General features: G+C 48.2%; 1 long non-coding RNA gene across 1 annotated transcript; it reads left to right on the forward strand.

The window, feature by feature from the left end:
- Window positions 1-883: 883 nt before the first annotated feature.
- LOC112845041 (uncharacterized) lies at window positions 884-5,126 on the forward strand. Its single transcript, XR_003217823.1, has 2 exons — window positions 884-935; window positions 4,632-5,126. It is a non-coding gene; the product is annotated as an uncharacterized LOC112845041 (long non-coding RNA).
- The last annotated feature ends 13,103 nt before the right edge of the window (window positions 5,127-18,229 follow it).

Here is an 18,229-nt window from a genome sequence, read left to right on the forward strand (position 1 = left end):
CTGCCCAAGCCTCCCACCTCTGTTTGTTTGAGTGGTTTGTTTGCTGCCATCAACAGGGTGTAATGCATTTAAGTGATACTTCAGACATGAAGTACTCCGACGATAAAAAACTCAACTTTGCTTAGAAATAACGTTAGTTGTATCAACACTGCCCTCTGGAATAATTAGACTTTGGTGACAAACTGATGTGATCTCCATGTTTCCTTTGTTGGACTGTGGGCGAGTGTCAGAACTGAATGTACTGAGTAACATGTAGAGTTTAAACATGTGTCAGTTCCAGTTTTAGAGCTCTAAAGTGCAGCTATCATGTTAGGAATATGTGAGGAATAGACAGAAACACTGAGCACACTGAGGTCAAATCTTTATTTATCCAGTTCATCTGTAGGCTGAGCTCAGTCCATCCATTTAGTGAAATGATGTTTAAAGGTCTCCTTGTTCTGTGAGCGTGCACAGATCCTGAAGCAGAAAGCCTGGGTTAACAGAGAAATGATCATCACTGTGATGATGCTCATCATCTCTGACTGGGATTTGAGGTTTTGTCAAAGCAGCAAAGAAAGCCTGGCTATGTTGGACTGGGTGTGGAAGCAGCTCCCAGTTTGAGTTCAGGAGACAGACACCCTCTCTACTTTGAAGATCAGCTTCAAACTTTCCTTTTTGATAAAGCTGATAGTTCGAGCTGGATCAGGTGACCCTGAACCATCCCTTAGTTATGCTGCCATAGAGATGGATAACAGACGGATTGTTGTTTTGTGTGTCTGCAGTCTGTCAGGCTGTCTGATCACAGAGGAAGGCTGTACTTCTCTGGCCTCAGCTCTGAGCTCCAACCCCTCCCATCTGAGAGAGCTGGACCTGAGCTACAATCATCCAGGAGACTCAGGAACGAAGCTGCTGTCGGCTGGACTGAAGGATCCAGGCTGGAGACTGGACACTCTCAGGTATGGAGAATGTCTGATAGACGAGGAAGAGCTGGAAACATTTCCTGTGTCCTTCCCTCACTTCCTGTTTGTTTCCTGCAGATGACACATGAACAATCACACATGCAGGAATATTTTCAGGGACAGACACACTAGTCTAGCTGGATAGTACATGGATATTTATGTAGGGGTCTCCAAGGAGTCTGTTTGCAGGAACATTAATGATAACTGATAAGTCATGTTGAGAGTTTGATTAAAAGTAGACCTACAGTTAGGTCCATAAATATTTGGACAGAGACAACATTTTTTAACTTTAGATACACTTTATTAGGTCACAGGTGTACCTGAGATAGTGGCCACTGTGTACCTAATAAAGTGTCAGCCATGTGTATGTTTCCCATGCTGTATGTCCAAAGTCTCAGTGACAGTCAGTGACACTGACAGAAGGATGAAACAAGGCTGTGAATCATTTCAGTCTGTGTGTGTGACAAAGAGCCAGACAGGAGCAGCTAACATTTGGAAATGGAAGCTTAAATACTGGAAACTCTACATTCACGGCTGAATTCACAATAGATTTGTTCTCAAGTGCACATTTAGCAGCTAATGCTAATACTCTACTACTACTACTATAGACTCTTTGTTCATTCTTCTCAAATCTCTTTATTTTTTAACACAAAATAGGAAAAAAAACAAATTAAGAATTAATAAGTTAATAAATCAATCTGTAATAAATAAAATAATAATAAGATATTTTTAGTCAGTGAACTTGTGTGTTTTTTCAGTCTTCTATATCTGCTGTATTTAGATTGAAATGTCTGTATTAACAGTTCTATAACCTTCTTCTGAACATGAAGGGAACACTGTAGAACATGAACTGTTCTTCTGAACATGGCTTCTCTTGCCTCCTCCTTGCTGCTACAGACCTGGCAGCGTTTCCTCTCGCATAGCCGAGCCAGATTTGGCCTGAGGGAGGAAGCAGTTGCGACCCTCAGTATGTCTTGAAGGTGATCATCCGTAAGTCTGGACCTGTACTTGGACTTATTGAAGTTCAAAGTGGAGAAGAGCTTCTCGCACAAGTATGTGCTACCAAAAAGGCACATGGTCCGCTTGAAGGTTCGGGAAAGCCGAGGGAAACTAGGGCTCAATTCTCTCAAAGGTTGTCCAAGCTTGTCTGCTTTTCCACTCACCTCCCTGAACTTTGAGTTCAGAGTTGCACTGCAGCTCAATGAGCTCCATTTGAAGCACAGAAGGGGCATCTTGCACATCAGAGGAGAAGGGTCCACAAAAATGTGAAAGGTGGCTCTGTGTGTCTTGAAGTCAGCAAATCTGTGATCAAATTCCTCCTGTAGCCTCAACATGACATCAACATACTTGTCAGCACTGAATGGTGTGCCTGCATCCACGAGTGCCTTGCATGCTGGGAAATGGCAAAGGTTTGTCTGACAGAGCTGAGCTTTCCAGAGCGCAGGTTTGTGGAGAATGCTCTCACGTTGTCATAGGCAGCGCTGACAAGTTGCCCCTGGCCTTGTAACTTCTTGTTCAGTACATTAAGCTCATGTGTTATATCATAAGAAAAGCTAAGTCCATGAGCCATTTGGGATCAGTTAGCACAGGAACACTAACTCCATCCTTCTCCATGAAGGCTTCACTTCTGCTCTCAACTCAAAAACTCTCTTTAATACATTTCCCCTGCTGAGCCAACGTACCTCAGTGAAGTCGAGCACATCCCCATCTTCTGACTCCATTTCCTCTAAAAAAGCACGAAACCTTCGGTGCTTTAAGCCCCTGGATCTGATTTGGTTGATGCATTTCACAACCATAGACATCACATTGTCAAACTTCAGGCATTTGCTGCAAAGGACCTGCTGATGGATAATGCAGTGCAGAGCAATGGCCTCCTCCACACCTTCCTCTTCCAGTGTTTTTGAACAAGTGCCACCAGTCCATTTGTCCTCCCTGTCATTGATGGCGCTCCATCTGTTGTTATTCCAACAAACCTCTTCCATGGCAAACCAACATTCTCAATGACATCACACAGCTTGTAAATATCTCCTGAGCGGTGGTCTGGCCATGCATTGGAATCACTGTGAGCAGCTCCTCCATCACTTCAAAACTGTCATCAACACCACGGACATACATTGGGATCTGGGCAGTGTCGGTGATGTGGTCTCATCCAGAGCGACTGAGTGTGCACTGAAACATTTGGCTTTGTCACACAGTTGGTCAGAAATGTCACAGGTCAGAAATGCGATCTGCTGCGGTGTTGGCAGAAAGGCTGATGTTGCTAAACTGACCTTTCTTTCCCGGACAGACTATATTTGCAGCCTGCAATATGCACTTTTAGACAAATTCCCCTTCTGTGAATGGCTTCCCTGCTTTAGCGATCATCTCACTAACGACGTGGCTTCCACTGCTGCATTATTCTCTTTGGTTGCTTTCTTGAAGAAACCTTGCTGCCTCAGTAGATCTGCTTTAAGACTGGCAACCCGGTTCACTCTCTCATCTCCTGGTATTTTGCATCCACCTCAGCATGTCTAGTTGTGTAATGACGTTTCAAAGTGTATTCCTTGTGCACCGCAACTTCCTCTGTGCAAATGAGACACGTCGGGGTGCCCCTGTGCTCAACAAAGAAATATTGCATTTCCCACTTTTCCTGAAATTGTCGGTGCTCATCACCAACCGTTCTCTTCACCGCAGGCTTTGAAAAAGACATGTTTGGGGCTGTGTAACATTTATAATTCTACTTGGTGTCACTGTCGCATTGAAGTTTCAATCAAGCGTTTAGCCGACGGACGGGGAACGTCTCAACGCGTAGAGAACGTCATTCCTGCTTCTTTTTCTTGCAACCGTAGCACGGCGATCGGCAGATAAGAAGCCGGTAGCAGTCTCCTTTGTTTTTACGCTCGATGTTCACGTCTTTCATGACGACACGAACACCGTGGCGTTTGCAGATGGTACAAAGTGCAGGGATAGCGAGCGCAAAAAAGGCGCCTGCTCACGGCGCCGGGCTGTTGTTACAGGAGAAAGAAGCGGAAATGACACCGTGACACATAAATAACATGTTTCTGATGTTAGTTGTTTTGACTGCTTTCACATTATATTGAAATATATGTAATGTTCATGTTTGCTGCAATGCAAACGGAGCGATGCAAATAAAAAACATCGACCCACAAATTACGGTGCGACCCTATAATTAGTCGGGTTACCGGGGACTGTTGTTGCCGATGAACAGGTGTCGCTATGTGACTGCAGACTAAATTGGGCTGCATTGACTTCATTACTTTTCTTTTATCCCGCCGCCTACGCATCACTTTGAGAGTTAATATGAGATCTCTCTCTGTGAGAAAATAACTAAAACTCCCACTGACGTGTGTATAAATCTATATACGTATTTTCATATTAAGGTGGGGGCCAAAAACTATCGTCCTGCGGGCCGCAATTGGCCCGCGGGCCGCGAGTTTGAGACCCCTGGTGTAGGAGGACACCTACTCTGTGTCTGGTTAAGTATAAGAGCCCTTTGTTAGGGGGACCGCTGGACTCTTAGCACCAGCTTTGGGGTCACAGGGTCACATCTGGAACACACACACACACACACACACACACACACACACACACATACACATACCTACACTATGCACAGACTGGTACTCTTTGTTCATACCTGTGTAAGATGTCATATGTTAATGAACTTATGCATATTCATGTAGCTCAATAAAGAGCAGTGTTACGAGGGAGCAGACGAGAGCGACTGAGGTCAAGTGAAGGAACGGCGCTGTCACAGTTCTCTCCCTCATCAATTGTCTGGTTCCAGCGGTGGCTCTGTGCTAGACGACCCATCACCAGCTTTTTCCAGCTGTTTCCACTGGTTACCAGTACGTCATAGAATCCACTTCCAGATCTTGTTGTTTGTCTTTAAATCTCTGAGTGGATTGGCTCCATCTTATCTCTCTTTAACAAAATAATCCAAGTGGAGCCCTCAGGTCTGCAGATAAGCAGCTTCTGACCAGAACTAGCCGTAAAAACAGAGGTGAGCTTTATCGATGGCTGCAGACAAACTCTGGAACAGTCGCCCTTCACATCAGGTCGTCACCAACACTCAACATTTTTAAAACCCGGTTGGAAACACATTTGTACTCTGTAGCTTTCAATTCTGACGAGTCTTTATAGTAATTACTGTGTATGTTTCCTATTTTATCTCTACTCTGTGCAGCACTTTGGCTCAAGCTGTTTTTAAATGTGCTGATAAATAAATGTAGATTTCTTTGAATCAAACAGTGGAGCCGAGCTTTGAGCTCAGTGTGTAACAGTGTGTGTATGAGAGCCATGTAATGTCCATGTGTGCATGCTGACTGCTCTGACCCCTCCTCCTTTCAGGGTGGAGCCTGCTGGAGTCCGATGGTTGAGACCAGGTCTGAGGAAGTGTAAGTGTGTTTTTAATGGGATTCATGAAAACAAAGCAGCACACATTCAACCATCTTCATCATGTCAGGAGTCATCATCAAAGTGTCAATCAATGAACAGATGATGGATCAATAACTGCAGCTGGATTGTGTTTGTTCTCTCCATCAGATTCCTGTCAACTCACAATCGACACAAACACAGTGAACACAAAGCTCCAACTGTCTGACAACAACAGGACGGTGACACATGTGGAGGAGGTTCAGTCATATCCTGATCATCCACACAGATTTGATGTTCGTCCTCAGCTGCTGTGTAGAAATGGTCTGACTGGTCGCTGTTACTGGGAGGTCGAGTGGAGAGGAGACGTTTCTATATCAGTGAGTTACAGAAGCATCAGAAGGAAAGGAGTCAGTGTGTTTGGATGGAATGATCAGTCCTGGAGTCTGATCTGCTCTGATGATGGTCCTCAGTCTGTCAGGCACAATAGAATAAAAACATCCATCTCCTCCTCCTCCTCCTCCTCCTCCTCTGTCTCTAACAGAGCAGCAGTGTATGTGGACTGTCCTGCTGGCACTCTGTCCTTCTACAGAGTCTCCTCTGACACTCTGATCCACCTCCACACCTTCAACACCACATTCACTCAAACTCTTTATCCTGGGTTTGGGTTCTTGTCTCCTGGTTCCTCAGTGTCCCTGTGCTGAGTGTAAAGAGTGTCTCCTGTTAGAGAAACACTCTGACTGTTGAACAGTTCAGTCTGTACATGTCTGTCTCTTTCACTCACAAACACGTTTTCACATTCATGGATTCAATCAGTTGATGTTTGAAACTCTTCTAAATGATTCCTTGTAAACTTTTTCAGTCACAAACAAACAGGAAGTGATGTCACATGTGTTCCTGTCCACACAGCAGAATGAGTCTATTGCTGACAGTGATGTACAAACAGAGTGAGCATTTCTGAGGCCAAAATAAACTGAGTAGTTCACTGAATGAACACTGTGAGCTCAGTTCCTTCATCATTAGTATGGATTATATATGTATATGTATTATATTAGTATCATATATATCAGCTGCTGCTGGTTTTTAAGATAAGATAAGATAAGATGGCCTTTATTAGTCCCACAGGTGGGAAATTTGTTTTGTTACAGCAAAAGTGCAAAGTTATGTAGCAGAAATTAGAAAACACTGGAATAAAATAAAATAAAATACTATGTACAATAGAATAAAATAAAATAGAATAGAATAATATATACAATAGAATAAAATAGAAATACAAATACTATATACAACTGAGTAGGAAAATACAAAAACACAACTTCGTCAGAAGAAGAATTGCACATATAGCAGTCTTATTGCACATGTGTGGGTTTGTGTGTTTGATCAGCTGCAAAAGTCTTTATTGTAGAGTCTGACAGCAGTGGGGAGAAAAGACCTGAGAAATCTCTCCGTCCCACACTGTGGGTGCCGCAGTCTCCCACTGAAGGAGCTGCTCAGTGCTCTCACAGTCTCATGCATGGGGTGGGAGATGTTGTCCAACAGGGATGACAGCTTAGCCACCATTCTCCTGTCACTCACCACCTCCACTGGGTCCAGAGGGCCTCCCAGAACAGAGCTGGCCCTTCGGATCAGCCTGTTCAATCTCTTCCTGTCCCCAGCAGAGATGCTGCCGCCCCAGCAGACCACACCATAAAAGATGGCTGAGGCCACCACAGAGTCATAGAAGGTCTTCAGGAGTGGGCCCTCCACTCCAAATGACCTGAGTCTCCGCAGCAGGTACAGCCTGCTCTGCCCTTTCCTGTAGAGGGCGTCTGAGTTATGAGTCCAGTCCAGTTTGTTGTTCAGATGAACACCAAGGTACCTGTAGCTGTCCACAGCCTCGATGTCCACACCTTGGATGTTCAGTGGTTGCAGTGGAGGATGCTTGTGCCTGCGGAAGTCTACCACCAGCTCCTTGGTTTTACTGGCATTGATCTGGAGGTAGTTCAGCTGGCACCAGTCCACAAAGTCCTGAGTCAGTCCTCTGTACTCCTTGTCGTCCCCATCAGTGATGAGGCCGACTATTGCAGAGTCATCAGAGAACTTCTGCAGGAAGCACTGGGTGGAGTTGTGGGAGAAGTCTGCAGTGTAGATGGTGAAGAGGAACGGAGCCAGAACCGTTCCCTGTGGGGCCCCCGTACTGCAGACGACCCTGTCCGACACACAGCCCTGAGTCCTCACATACTGTGGTCGGTCAGTGAGGTAGTCCAAAATCCAGGTAGTGAGGTGATGGTCCACTCCTGAGTTCTCCAGCTTGTCCTTCAGAACCGAGGGAAGAATGGTGTTAAAGGCACTGGAGAAATCAAAGAACGTGATTCTCACAGTGCTCCCAGCGGTCTCCATGTGAGCGAGGGAACGATGTAGGAGGTGAATGATGGCATCATCCGCTCCAATGCCAGGCTGGTAGGCAAACTGAAGTGGGTCCAGTGATGAGCTCACAAGGCGCCGAAGCTGAGCCAGGACCAGCCGCTCCAGGGTCTTCATCAGGTGGGATGTCAGAGCCACCGGCCTGTAGCTGTTGAGGTCCTTGGGGCGTGAAGTCTTTGGCACTGGAACAACACAGGAAGTTTTCCAGAGCTGTGGGACTCTTCCCAGCCTCAGGCTCAGATTGAAGAGGTGCTCCATCACACCACACAGTTGGTCCGCGCAGGACCTGACGACCCTCGAGCTGATGCCATCTGGACCCGCTGCCTTCTTGGCTTTAATCCTCCTCAGTTCCCTCCGAACCTGGGTGGATGAGAGAGACAGGCTGGAGCCTTGTGTTGGTTGTGTATTGGATGCTGTTGTTGGGGGTGGGGAGGAGTGAGCAGGGTGAATAGAGGAGGTGTGAAGTGTCTGAGGTGTCAGAGGTGGAACAGCAGCAGTGGGGGTGGGTGAGTCTGCAGCCGATGTTGGAGACTGCCTCATGGCTGAATCAAATCTGTTGAAGAAATGATTCAGTTCATTTGCCCACCTCACATCCCTCCCAGGCAGAGAGTTCTGATGTTTGTGGCCTGAGATGGTTCTGAGGCCTCTCCAGACTTCACCAACGTTATTTTGCTGAAGCTGGTTCTCCATCTTCTGCCTGTAGCTGTCCTTCCCATTCCTTATCAGGCCCCTCAGCTCTCTCTGCACCCTTTTCAACTCCTCTTTGTCTCTGGATTTGAAGGCCCTCCTCTTCTGCTTGAGGACGGCTTTAATTTCTGGGGTAATCCAAGGTTTGTTGTTGGAGAAACACCGCACAGTCCTGGTAGGTACGGTGTTATCCACACAGAAATTAATATAGTCAGTAATGCATGTAGTGAGGCTGTCGATGTCCTCTCCGTGGTCGTCACAGATCACCTCCCACACAGTGGACTCAAAACAATCCTTAAGAGCCTCCTCGCTCTCCTCCGACCATCTCTGCACTGTGCGGGTGGCTGGTGGCTCCCTGCGCACTAGGGGCTCATACACAGGGACAAGGTGCACCAGGTTGTGATCAGATCTGCCCAGGGGAGGGAGAGGTGCTGAACTGTATGCCTCTTCAGCATTGGCATACAGTAAGTCCAGTGTTTTATTGTCTCTGGTTGGGCAGGTCACATACTGGGTGAAGGTGGGCAGTGTGGAGTCCAGTGAGGCATGATTAAAGTCCCCTGATATTATGAATAGGGCTCTCGGAGATTGTGTTTGCAGTCTGCTGACCACAGAGTGGAGAGAGTCACAGGCTGCATCCGCGTTGGCCGAGGGGGGGACATACGCTGTTATCGCGATAACATGCGAGAATTCCCGGGGCAGGTAGTATGGATGCATGCTAACGGCTAACAGCTCAACGTCTCTGCTGCAGAGTTGTTCTTTCACAGTAATGTGCCCAGGGTTACACCATCTGTCATTCACAAACACTGCCAGTCCCCCTCCTTTCCTCTTACCGCTCTCTCTCGTCCTGTCCGCTCGCAGCATCTGGAATCCCGGTAGTGTCACGCTCGTGTCCGGAGTTAGCGGTGTTAGCCACGACTCCGTTAGCATCATGATGCTACATTGCCGGTACTCCCTCTGTGACCAGGTTAGCGACGTTAGCTCATCCATTTTATTGAGCAGAGATCGTACGTTTCCAATAATTAAAGAAGGAAGAGATGGTCGATAACGTCTCCTTCTCGGGCGACGGCGCTCCTTCCCAGCACGACACCCCCGTCTTTTCTTCCTCAGTTCACTGGGAATGTCGAGTCTGTCCGCCGGCAGTACCGCTGCTGGACGCAGCGCTAACAGCTGATCCCTACTGTAAACAAAGGATCCATGCTCTGGGTCGCCAGACACGGGTGAAAAAAGTAGAAAAAAAACTAAGAAAAACAACCAGAACTATCACAAAACGGTAGTGCATGGTTGCAGAGTCTAATTACTAATACGTTAGTTATAAAAATTACGAGAAGAAAAAGATAAGAAAGAAAGAAACTCAGAATGAGCAGAGCTGCTGTAACAGGCTGCCGCACACGGGGGGCGCCGGAAGTTTTTTCAGTCATTGTGCAAATGTGCTGTTTGTAAGGTTGTAAAGCTGCAGTCAGCTGAGACTGAAGAAGTCACCTGATCAGTGAGCAAACGTGAAAACGTCCAGATGAACAGAATCAACCTTTTGGGATCAGCCAGCAATGCAGCATCATTGTTGTTCAGGTTCAGAGGTTTGCAGGAATGAACTGATGACCAGAAACAGCTGCAGAGTCCAATCAAATACCAGCTGGAGTTCAGCTGCATTTGAAGAAGTCAAAGAAAAGTAAGGATGGCAAAGGGCCATGTTTTCTTCCAAAGAACTGAAAACATGGTCGACGCCTCATTAGAAGAATCATCTGGACATTTGTGAGGAACTCTAACCAAGAAAGCAACACAAGAAAGCAACGTCACACAGATCCAACAGACAGTTTCCATGACTGCAAGTGTTCAGTGTAAAAATGCTCCATTGCATTATTGCATCCTCTCACCACAGGAGGTGCTGTTGGCACCACTGATTGCTGATCATCTCTGATGATCTGATTGATCCTGTGAATAACGGGACTCACTGAACTCTTTGACACAGTGAAGATCACAGAGTTTAACATCTGACTGACGTCACACAGACAGAAGGATGAACCAGTGAGGCACAGAACACAGTTACTGGAGATTCTGGATAAGCTCCATGTGAACCTCTGATGGAGAAGCTGCTGACCCAGAGAAACATCAGGACATGACAGGCAGCTGCACTGATCTAACAACATGTAGCAGAGCTGATCTATGTTAGAGGATCTATGACAGCAGCTGAAAGTCCAACACTGGATACCAGCTGAGCCTGTGCTGAGTGTTACAGGAAAAGAAACACTGACACTGGGAGACACAGTGATGCTGACTGGGGCACAGAGCTGAATGATGCAGCATCAGGACACTGTTTCAGTCTGACTGACAGAGAAACCTGTAGCTGCATCTACATGTGAGGCAGAGGCCACACAAGCAGGTTTCTGTGTTTCACAGTGACTGAGATCTTCAGTGGGGGTGGACATGCTCCTGTACAGACCTCTGAGGAGAACCAAGGTGCAGTCAAAGAGTCCAGTCTGTCCTCACAGATGTCAACATGTGCTTTCATCAGGTCTGCTGTCAGCTAGCAGGCTCACATCAGAATCACTGTTCCTGAAAAACACAGTCTGTGTGACATCATCAGTCAGCTGATGGTCCCAGATCTGAATGGTTTCTGTCTCTACTGAGGAAGTCAGAGAATCTCACTGAGGTGTGGATCAGGTCTGAGTGAGCTGTGGAGGGACAGCTTTAAACAGTCCACAGGTCTCACGTCCTGCTCAGTCTGGTAGCAGATACCTCGTATTGTTCCAGATGTGCTGACATCACCAGCAGCAGCAGCAGCACAGCTGTGTGATACCATGAATCTCAGTTATTGATCCAACACACAGTAAATACAAAGATCAGGATTTCTGAGAGTAATCATTATGAGTCTGAACACATGATCACTGAATGTTAGTCTCCACAATAATAAGCTAACACAAGCAAACACAGCTTTCAGCTCTTATTTTGAAACTTCTTTAGAGAGCTGTGATGTGAGCGTGCCTGGCTCTGAGGCACTTGGGTCAGCCTCTGTTGTTTAGAAGTGTTACAGACTGTGAATGACACAGACCTGTCAGTTTCATGTTTGTCTGTAACACAGCTCAGGGGCTCCATGCTGAACGCATCCATCCAGTGTTATTGATCCAGGACTAATACCAGCATTGGGATCAATACTACACAATCACATGTGTCCACGTGATGCAGTTTGAAGACCAATCAGATGTCTCTGTATGAGGAGGCGGGGTCACAGGAGGTTCACAGAAACTCTGCAGCAGCATCATCAGCTCACATGGAAACTTTGATGATTCACTTCTGTGGTGTTTTTACACAAACACGTCACAAAATTAGCTCCACCTGTTTGTGTGCGAGCTTTGAGTTTCTTGTCTTCATCCTGGATTCTTGTGTTGGTGTTTTTACACACAGCAGATGTTTCCTGGTTGGTTCCTTGATGACCACATGAAGCTTTCTGAAGCTTGGATTGAAAACGCTTCATTACTCAAAGCTTTCCAACACAGGCCTCTGTGCTGTCATCTGGTGGACAAACATATGAAGTGCAGCGTGAAGCTACAAATTAAACTGCTTCAGCTGCGTTTATATATAACATACTATAACCTATATAACTATATGTATAGTGTATTATGTAGGTTTTAGAGCTGGGGGTAGAACTGCTGATGGCCTGGTTGTTATTTATGTTCCCCATGGTTCACCAGCTCTCACACAACATCAGCACCAATGATCCACGTCCTTATAAACCTCTGAATCAGGTCCTGAAGCTGTGACGTCCTGAGTGAAGACCTCACTGATCACATGACTCTGGTCACCTGGACTCAGTGTTTCTGAAGCAGTGTGCTGGGTTTTTACAAATACGTGGCTGCTGCCTGATGTTGGGCCCACAGAGGAAGACGACTCACTCACTCTTCTTCACTTCCTCCTTAAACATGTGGAAGGAGAGCAAAGTGCTGCCAGACTCTTATTTCTGACAGGAACAGAAGAAACCACAGCAAACTGTTCCAGTTCTTCATCTTCATCACAATCTATTTATTTCTGATGGTGTCTTCAGTCTGAGGGTTTGAAGTTTCCATGTCTGTGTGATGTGTGGTGTGAAGGCTGCTGGTTAAACTGGGACTCACTGTTTAAAGCACTGAGTGCTCATAGAGAGATGCTCCATGAGTCCCAGTACAGACTACAAACATGGTGGAAACTTAGCTTTGATATCCACACACTCTGCACGTCTGTGAGTAACTGTGATGAAGATGTGCAGAGATCTGTGTCCAAACAGGAGAAAGACTGTAAAGACTCTGTGCTTCTAACAGCCTCTGTTAACATATGTGAGGCTGTTTGTTGTTGTTGCCATGGAGCTTTTCACTGTTTGGGTCAGCAGGTCATGTGATCAGGTTTGTTCTGCTGGACGATGGTTCAGTGTCAGGGTTTGTTTGCATTCATCAATGAATATCTAAATAAATCAAAGACTCCATGTTTGTTCTTTCATCATGTGACCTCTGCTCATCCATCTCTGTGTGTATCAGGATACATTTAGTTCATAATACACAGAAAAATCAGAGTTATTACCTGTAATAATGTGAAAGATTCCTGCAGTGATAACCAGGCAGGACTGAAACACATCACAGCTGTCACCACGGTAACAGCACCGTCCATCCACAGGTGAGGGGAGGAGCAAAAAGAGGGACTTTCACCATTTTATACTAAAAACACTCAACTAATGTTTCTAATATGAAACAAATAAGCCCACATTAATGTGAGCATTTATTAAATAATAATAATAATGATTTCCTCCTGATCTCATTTCCATAGCAGAGAAAACTGTGGTGTATATTGAGGTGGAGGGTGTGGTCTATGGCTCAGGTGTAGCGTGAGGGTGGGGTGCACCACAGCAGCATGCTGGGACTGCTGAGGGTGGAGGAGGGAGTGATGATGACATCAGAGCTGCAGCAAAGCAGTCAGCAGCACAGAGACCAGTGAACACACAGTCTGTTCATCTTTGCATAGATACAATATATAGCACAATATTGAATGACAGAGACACGCTGTGTGAGCTTCCACAGATACACTGACGTCAGCATCCAGAGTCCTCCTGCTGCTCCCCCTCAGAGCCCCGTGATCAGCACCAACACATTCAGTTAGATGACAGAGTCCAGCTGCAGCTAGAATCAGCTCTGTGAACAACAGCACAGCGTCAGTGTTTCACACTCAGTGAAAGGAGGAAACAGCAGAAGAACACCATGTGTGCTACGTTTCCCAGGACACACTACAAACTGCACAAATACAGCACGTGGAAGGACCTGGAGCTGCATTTAAAGAGAAAAGACAGCGTGATGTCCTGTATGGACAGGTGGAAGGAACCAAGTCCTCAGCTGAAACACTCGTGTTTGTCCACAGACAGGAAACACAGCAGGAAACAAAGAAGCTCATGGATAACACACTTCCTGTCAGTCAGAATGAGGCTGGAGCCAAACACAGAAAGGTGTTTTTGTCCAGATGAGCCCAGAGAAGAAACACGAGTGTTGATCAGGGCAAGCTAAAAAAATAATCTAAACATGTGTGTATTGGCAGTTTTGACGGGCATGAAATCAGCAATGGGTGGGTGAAAGCCATTCACCAGAGCTTAACTGCTGCTGATGTGGGCTGGCCTTCTCTGCACGCTCTTCAAGGCTGCTGTGTTTTCTGAAAACTTCCAACATTTGAGATTCTCCCGCAACCAATTTACGCTCATGACAGTTATGAGAATATAAATACCTCGCACTGTTGGGAGTAAATTCTTGCAAAAATGTGTTGTCTCCCTGTGAGGCAGTCTTACTTGCTCGGGAACCCATGATAACAACCACAGTCGGCGTCACAGACCACGTGTTTTACTCCGCACTTACTCAGACAAACACACTCAACACAACAACAACAACAACAACAAATAGGCCTATTGTCCAGCACATCTGGACCCCGCGGAACTTCTCAATGCCCCACAAAGCGGCGGACCCCACAAAGCGGTCTACATTTCGCCCCACTAAGACGGCGAACCAAACAAAAGTTCGAACTGCGCAACTCTGCGACTTAATGCTTCTGTACAACAACTTCACTGTTTTGTACATCGCCCCACTAAGACGGCGAATTTTAGCCCCACTGAGCGGCCACGAACAACGCCCCACAAAGCGGTCTACATTTCGCCCCACTAAGACGGCGAACCAAACAAAAGTTCGAACTGCGCAACTCTGCGACTTAATGCTTCTGTACAACAACTTCACTGAGCGGTTTTGTACATCGCCCCACTAAGACGGCGAATTTTAGCCCCACTGAGCGGCCACGAACAACGCCCCCCTGAGCGGCGGAGAAGTACAGTTATAGAGATGCACTCTAAACTTACTCGGTGTTGCTTAGCGTGTAATATCAACCTCGGATCCCGCCGATCGTCATTCGTCGAGGAGAGAAAACAGACAGCTAATCCACCGGCCCGATGACAAATACTCACGGCTTGCTGACGTCAGGGTTCTCTCCTCGGTGAATGCTGACTCCAGGGCTCCGGCGTCGAAGGACCAATTAATGATAGGTTTGTAGTTTGAACCTATTCGCTGGAACGTTGAAGGCAATGTAATTACACAGCAAGCAAGACACGAGTAGGCAAGTTCTTCATGTTTCACGTGCACGGGAGAGAACTGAACAGGCGCCGTTCCTTCGCTTGACCCCAGTTGCTCTCGTCCGCTCCCCCGTAACACTGCTCTTTTATTGTGGTTCCATGAATATGCATAGGTTCATTAACATATGACCTCCTATATAGGTATGCATGTGAACAAAAAATACCCTGTGTGTGTGTGTGGGGCCATAAAATGACTTCCTAACCCTGCTGGCCTCGAAGTCCAGCAGTTCATCTAAACAAAATGCACTTAGCCTAAAACAGACATAGATACGTTTATCCTACCATAAAACAATAAGACAAGGTACGACCTCTCCCATGCTCCCAGGATGGGGTGTGAAAGCCAGAGTGCTCTGGAATGCACACAACGTGTGTCTGCAGACTACTAAGGATCAAACTTCTATTAATCTACAACTAATTATAAAACTCTAAGCATATATGAGTAAATATTTCTAAGCATAAATGGCAATAAACAATACAAATATAACACTTACTTCCTTCACCATCGCTTGTCCAGGCCCAGGCTTCTTATTCTTCTGCCCAGGCCCGGACACTAATTTTGGGGGGGTTAAACACTTACTTCCTTCACCATCGCTTGTCCAGGCCCAGGCTTCTTATTCTTCTGCCCAGGCCCGGACACTAATTTTGGGGGGGTTAACTCTGACTTCCTTCACAATCGCGTGTCTGACTTCCTTCACAATCGCGTGTCTGACTTCCTTCACAATCGCGTGTCTGACTTCCTTCACAATCGCGTGTCTGACTTCCTTCACAATCGCGTGTCCTGCTCTGACTACGCAATTGGCCAGCTTCACCATTGGTCCGGGATGCCTTTCCACCCGTTATACGGGTGTCCCTCCCTCAGACTCCGAAAGTCTGGCCAGCCCTCATGACGGGGTGGCACTGCCTACCAGGCGTGTGAAAGAAAGCAGAGGTCCACGCTTTATATCGGTTGACCTCCCCCAGGCCTCACTGCCTCCCCCTTCTCGGAGAAACCCTCTACAAATCTTGTGTAGTTAGTGTGTAGTGTAGTCAATAGTTGTGTTGTGTGTGGGGTGGGGGGCCATAGTTTGGTCCCACCTTCACTGTTGTGATTGGTGTGGGGGTAGGGACAGGCTTAGGGCGTCGGGGGGTTCCCAGGAGCATCTTCCTTGGGGGCTCAACCCGGGGTAGCGGTCATGGCCAATTAGGGGCTCTGTTGGCTCTTAGGTGACGGTTTCCTCGTGGCTGCGTGCAGCGGGGCTAGGGGAGGGTCTGTGCTGACGGACGTGGGTTACTGACCTGGTAGCCTGGCTGCCCCTGGGTGGGTCCGGGATGGGCGTGAGGTTCTGGGGGCGCTCCGTCTCTGGGCTGGGGCCCTGGCCGGGCCTCAGGGGCTTGGGTCCTGGTTGGTGTGTTGCCGAGGTTGTGGGCGGGTGGGTGTATGGGGGCCCGGCCCTGGCGCAGGGTGCCGCCGGTGCATCGAGCCACTTGGGGGGCTCTTCAACTGGTGGGGGAGGTTGTCACATCTTGCAGGAGCTTTCCTCTCTTCAGGAACTCTCTCTGCAGGAGGGGGAGATACAGGAGTGGTGGAGGAAGATCTCAGCCTGGGCGTCTATTGTCTTGTGTAGTCTGGAAGATGAGTGGATGATGGGGTGGGTGCAGTTTTCTCTGTGGTGGGGTCAGGTGAATTGTTGCTGCTGCACTGGGCCCCGGTCCGGATGGGCCTGGGCCCCCTTTCCCTGGCGGGTTGCACAGCATGGGGGTGCCTACTGGGGTCAGCGGGGGAGCTGGCCCCAGGGAGGGGTCACTTGCCCCTCCCTTCCTTCCCTCCCCATCTCCAGCGGCCTCCCTCTTCCCGCTCCACCACAATCACCCACACATGCAGGGCCTTGGGGTAGGGGTGTGTCACCAGGGTGCAGAGGAGACATCCCCCCCTCTGTCCCCTTCTGGCTGCCTCTGCCTCAATTTTATCCCACAACTTAGACATTCACATTACTCACACTCTCATTACACATACATATAGGATCTTGGGGGTGGGCACGCTACACGGATTCCAAACTACCATCAGGGTGTACACCTCACCCCTGGCGTCGTTGCCCACCTCTCAATTTTAAATACATGTAGACATTGAGGGCTAGCAGGAGGGGCTATATGCTTACCTGCTGCTCTGGCAGGTGGCTCCATGCCCTCCTGGGTTTTAAATGCACCTTAGAACACACATACATCAACAGTACATATGAGCGGGTGGAGGGAGGTTTGGAGTCTTCCTACACCCCCGTTCTCTGCGGCCTGCTGGAGCAGGGGGGCTAGGAGGAGGAGTTGGCCGTCCGACTGGGGTCTGGTGTATGGGGCCTCCCTGCTGCTGCGGAGTCGGGGCGGTCTGCTTCTCCCCACCGCAGGGAAAAGGGTTACACCACCTGAGTCTGGGTGCAGTTTCCCCCTCCAGGGGCAAGGGTACCTAGACTCGGGGCTTAGAATACGCTTGGGGAGTGTGATTGTGTGTACAGCGTCTCTCTATGTCTGTCTCCACGTTGGGTGAGTGTTGAGCAATTGTATATGAGAGCATGAGGGTGGGAATAGATGTTTGTATCTGTGTGTGCCTGTTTGTCTGTGTCTATATGTCAGGTTGGGTATCAGACGCCACCTCTCTGAGGACATCTCAGGCCCTCCAAGGTTTGGAGGCCCATCTCCCCCCACCACTTCCCCTGCCGGTGGCGGACGCCCTCAGACATCGGTGCGTTGGTGGTTCTCTGTCTCCGGGGGTGGGCGCCCAGGTACCCACCGGCTCACTCCTTGGCAGCTGCTTATTGGGGCCTGGAGCCTGGGGCTTGCTCGGGCCACTTTGGGGATGGGGTGCCCTCGGCCTCACGGCCCGGGGCTCGGCCACTCAGGCACAGCTGGCTGCCGGCGGAGCTCACGGGCACGTCACTGCAACCCCCCTGGCTTCTGCTCCGCGGCTGCTGAGTGACCCCTCATCTGGGACTCTCCTCAGCTCTTTCTGGGATAGTGGCGCGGCTGCCCCTCTGTTGGTCTTCCTTGGTCTCTTGTGTTCTGGGGGCCTCTGGATGTCTGGAGTCTTGATCTCCTCCATACCTGCTTCATGCCCTGGAGGTCGGGGCAGTGGCCCCCCACACCCTCTAGCAGATCATTACATGAAGGAACCTTTTAAAAACAAGCGCGTTCATGCTCACAGGTGTACACACGGGTGATCACACACACAAATTACACCCTT

The sequence above is a fragment of the Oreochromis niloticus genome, unplaced genomic scaffold (assembly GCF_001858045.2).
Source record: "Oreochromis niloticus isolate F11D_XX unplaced genomic scaffold, O_niloticus_UMD_NMBU tig00002548_pilon, whole genome shotgun sequence".
NCBI lineage: Eukaryota > Metazoa > Chordata > Actinopteri > Cichliformes > Cichlidae > Oreochromis > Oreochromis niloticus.